The sequence below is a fragment of the Hyalella azteca genome, unplaced genomic scaffold (genome assembly GCF_000764305.2).
Source record: "Hyalella azteca isolate HAZT.00-mixed unplaced genomic scaffold, Hazt_2.0.2 contig3899, whole genome shotgun sequence".
Classification (NCBI taxonomy): Eukaryota; Metazoa; Arthropoda; class Malacostraca; order Amphipoda; family Hyalellidae; genus Hyalella; species Hyalella azteca.
In genome coordinates this window covers 40,626-46,100 of record NW_025934128.1, presented here as the reverse complement: position 1 = coordinate 46,100, position 5,475 = coordinate 40,626, and positions in this window count along the sequence as shown.

Sequence of the window (5,475 nt, the reverse complement as noted above, 5' to 3'; positions counted from 1 at the left end):
TAACGCCCGTCAATAAATACATGAATTCCTGCAGTGACCAAAAACATCTGAGTTTCTACTCCTGTTAAAAGTCTTCATAATATAATTTGATTTATTTGAATCATTACTCAACGAAACTCTATCTTTCTTATACGGAAAGGATGAGCAATAGAATTTCAAATAAGCGAAGTAAATAATTCTTTGAATGATGCTATGAAAAGATGTACTTATACAGTGCTTGAAGTAATCTAAAACTGGTAGGGGTTTACATTTGTATGGGCTTGCAGGATTATTATATATCCAAACGGAACATGACTGAACAAAAGTGGAGGCAGTCAATTACGTAGGTATTTCTGCATGACGCCTTTGCTCCGAAATTTTATAGAGCACTCCGCTTGTGGCTACATAGGCCTAAATGAAAACAAATTTTGACAAAATTCACACAAAAGAATCAAAATTGTGAATTTTTCTTGAAAAGGCAACATTTATTCTGAATTATGGCACGCGAATTTGATCAGGCTGTTCTCCAGCAAATGTTTTGGGGCTGACTGGCACCTATTTAGGAGTGGTTGTTAGCTTATAAACACTGAAAACTTATTATTATCGACGCACTTTTTTCGCGAAAATAGCAAGGGACAGAACGATGGGAATTAGTAGGAAAGAAACTGTTGGTCGGAATCTGATCATGAGGTGCGATGGTGGGAGGAGAGACTTTGTTGATTCTGAAGGAGCGGGAGAGGGCAGTACCCACCTTTCTTTCTCATGTCAGCTTTTAGCATTAAATATTTGAGACTCAGACCCCAACCTATGTGGCGAAACCTAAAAACCACCATTAGAAGATACCCTTACTGCTAGAAAACGGGACTAGAGGCTTGTGAGAGTCTTAATTACGTCGGCCGCTTGCTCAGAGCGGCATCCACAATGTGAGCCACCTTCCTGAAACAGCGACCAGGGGTGTCGCGTGTTTAGGCCTAACTTGTGCTTATGGCTTATCCCTGAATTGGCCAAACAATGGAAGGTTGGTACTTAATTACGATGGGCCTTAATTGCGATCTCAAGTCGATCGCATGAAGGCCGTTGCTCCACTGCAAGGGGGCAAATAAAAGTCGCTGATGCATGTCAGTATAGAAGCAAGCCGAGTTTGTATTAAATATTCCGTGTAGAGCAGCGCGTCTACATCTGTTTGCCATGCTAACTTCCGACTCTGAATGTGCCCTTGCGAGGCCTCTTCTCATTGGTCAGGAAGCGGCCAATTGGGACATCCGGCCCATGAGTGACGTAATGCAGATACAGTGGTTGCTTGAAAAATTTGTAGCTTAAAAAACGGTAATTCAGAAATAAAATGGTAATATCGGTAACCGCTGGCGACTGCATGCGTGATAAAACTGATTTGTTCGTCATTATGCACAAAGGAATTATAAAGCTACATTTACAAACAGAAGAAAATATATAGTGGAACATTTCTCTGAATCAACCCAAGTGTAATTTAAAATAAAAAATATTCAACAATCACTGACACTGAACAGAAACAACAACTCTCTCATAACTTCGTTGCTCAAGCCTACGACGTACATATGCTTGGTTGTTATCTCAATATAATTTTACTCCCTCCTTCTATATTAATGCCGTGCACACGCAGCAAGTTATTACCTTTTAGGTGCCGTTCAGAGCAGTAGAAGTCCTCGACCACAATTTATACACGACATTGTATGAGGTACGAGTACAAGAAAAATATTATCTTGAAGTCAAAACATGTAGCAGTATACTCATTATGGCAAACAAGCATTTTAAGACACTATCGACTGACGATGTTCATTTATCGCTAACTTATTGCTTGTTTGTTTATTTAAAATGTCCATAATGCAACATGTAGCTGCGTTTACAACATAATGTTTTATAGCTGCGTTTAGTTTCAATTATTACATCTCGTAGCTGCCCTCCCATTGCTGCAGCTCGTAGCTGCCCTCCCATTACTGCAGCTCGTAGCTGCCCTCCCATTACTGCAGCTCATAGCCACCCTCCCATTACTGCAGCTCGTAGCCACCCTCCCATTACTGCAGCTCGTAGCCACCCTCCCATAGCCACCCTCCCATAACTGCAGCTCGTAGCCACCCTCCCATTACTGCAGCTCGTAGCCACCCTCCCATTGCTGCAGCTCGTAGCCACCCTCCCATTACTGCAGCTCGTAGCCACCCTCCCATTACTGCAGCTCGTAGCCACCCTCCCATTACTGCAGCTCGTAGCCACCCTCCCATTGCTGCAGCTCGTAGCCACCCTCCCATAACTGCAGCTCGTAGTTAGCTTAGTTAGGTTTCGCCTCCTGCCAGCGGTTGCCGGGGCTCCCTCGGGATGCTTCATGGATCAGTGTCCTGTGAGCCATCATCGTCGCGCGTGGTGTCCTCACATATCCGTACTTACTTTATCTATACTTACTATTTCTATACTAACTTATCCATAATTACTTTATCCACACGTACCTATCCATACTTACTTGTCCATACATTTCCCCTCGCAGAATATTGGAGGAAAGAAACCGAATCCCATGCATTGTCAGATGTGTCTTTTGTATTCAGACAAATGTCGCCGAACATGTTTGGATCCTTGAACTTGCATCGCCAATTACCCCGTGCAATAAAACAGATTTGAATGAAATGGTGCGATCTTTATTACTTATCTGTGGTTTATATTTGCAAGAGTTGTGTGTTGATCACTTGAACCTCATGTAAATGTATTTTCCCGACAAGGTCACAACCGATTGACAACCACAAAGAAGCCGATTTGATAAATCGTGTTCATGGATATGTTAAGCAATACAACAGCGTTGGGAAACGACATAATTGATATTTAAATTATTAGCACATACTATCGGAATCAGGGATGAGATGACACAATTCATAAATGCATTGATCTTTTCTGCATGCTTCCGAATTTTAAAGTACTCTATAATACACTTATCTGGATGCTATATCTAAGTACAATTTAGAAATTTCTGGTTTGACGTCAGTCGCATTTAGTAACTCAGTGATGAATTTGAATTACTTGACAAGTTCTAAAAAAGTTATTGAGTAATATTTGGGATTTTTTGAAAATTTGTTGCTTATGTATGATAGGAAAAGAACATTTCACTAGAACTATGGAAGACTGGATTGAAATTTATTCCGCATCATCGATTGAGTGGACAATAAAATATTATACAAACATACTATATACAATACATTTATACATATTGCATGTGTGAACGTTCATACGATGATGATCTGCGTTTATACTTTATTGTTTAAAAAAACTTCTGAGTTACGATGCTCGTAAGCTATACGATTCTCGTAAGTTATACGATGCTCGTTAATTTATTCACTGGTTGTAATTAATATAATGCTCGTAAGTTATATGATACTAGTATCTTAAACGATACTAGTATGTTATACGACGCTCGTGAGTTATACGTACGGTGATTGCAAGTCATGCTGTGATCGTAAGTTATACGATGACGATAAGGTCTCTCATCACGTCTTCGATTGGCAAGAAAATTTTCTGACTCAGACACCTTTTGGTCGCATGAATGTTTTGTACAATAATTGCTTTATAATTGGTTTGAGAATGAATCATCCAAAGTAAATTACTACGTGCGATGATAGATGGATTATCATATTTAAAGTAAATAGTAGGCATGCTTGATCTCTCCGCCACAAGGCAGACCGTTATGCTGGACAGGCGGGAGCCTAGCTAAGGGAGGGTAGCGTAACCGACCCAATTTTCCAAATAACTTGCTCCTTCCACGCGACACTCGAACCCAAACTTGTTTGCGCGATGAGAAATACACTTAACTAACTACATTACATACTAAAAAAAACTTTGTTCTCACTTGTAAAGTTTTCTTACCTGCAAAATTGTATTAGAATAGAATAGAAGTGTCGGCACTGAAGAAATAGGCCCATGGCCTGTTGCCAATTCTTGAATTTTTCGTGACTTGATTCACAAGGGATCCGGCCTGGAATCAGTCAATCTTATTGATACAACCGTATATTTATCCTCGCATAATGCTATTCGTAGGTGAAACATGGAATCATTTAAACTTCGAAATATTAAAAAAACGGTTCCTTCGAAAGCGGCAATGGTGTCAGAGAAGCAACGGTTACATTGCGTCATCAACATTTGCAAGAATCATTCCAGTCGTTATAAAATCTTAGCATGTACTGACACTTAATAATGCGTTAGTTGTGCTCCATAATAATATTAAGAGTATTGTTCCCCATGAATAAGTTGATATGCAGGAGCATGCTTTGCTTGCAGCAGTTTGAATAACAACCGGAAAAGGCGTGCCATGCACACTATCGCTTCACTGTAATAGTATTCCCTGACAAAAAGTCTTAACCATATTAACTGATTTACTGAACAATTCGAGTATAATCTATTCATAAATATAGAAATGTCGAAGGGTAAATGTCGAAGCGTAAACTAATTAACTTTGTACGGTAAACATCTGTGTCCTTCCACTGCACTATAGCAGCTGTGTGCCATTCACTGCACTAGCAGCTGTGTACCATTCACTGCACTAGCAGCTGTTCGAGTCCCTTATATTTTTAAAATGTGAAGTAATTTCTACAATGAGAAAATATTGAATGAATTTTTCGTACAGGCTGTACAACATCATCAACGTACGTCGTATGTAAGAATCATGAATCACACTTCAAGAAAAAAAATAGTGAACAGTAGAGCTATAAACAATTGAATGAAGTTATTTATTATCGAACCCCAATCATTGTAGATGCCAATAAATAATTATTGTAGACGTACAATAAAAACAAGATTAGATATGAATTGAAAAGACTCGCCCTTGATTGATCAAGAAGATTTCTTCGCTTGTATTTTCTTACAAAGATATCAAAGCTCTGCTTGGAAATTGATAGGTGATTGTGACGCATTTCGTCACAAAATATGTCACAATACGTCACAAATTCGTCAGTTATGGAAAGATCGGGTTCATAAGGCCGGATCACTAGTGGAATCAAGTCACGAAAAGTACAAGAATCGGCAACAGGCCATGGGCCTATTTCTACTGCAGTTCTTCAGTGCCGACACTTCTATTCTATTCTATATTGGTTCAAGAACTGCCCCAGCAGGCAACTGACGTTGAAACAACGTTGATTATTGGTTGATTTCAGGTTGAAATGTTGAACAACCAAAATTAAACGTCATATCAACGTCGAAATCTGACCAACACTAGAAGGGACGTAAAACAACCTTATTCCAACGTTGAAATAACGTCGATATTGGTACGTTGAATTTATACTAATTTTTAAAAGTTGAATCAATGTTGATATCAGGTTGAGATGCTGAACAACCCAAATTATACGTCCAATCAACGTCGAAATCTGATCAACACTAGAACGGATGTAAAACAATTTTATTTCAACGTGGAAATAACGTCGATATTGGTACGTTGAATGTTTACTAATTTTTAAACGTTGAATCAATGTTGATTTCAGGTTGAAGTGC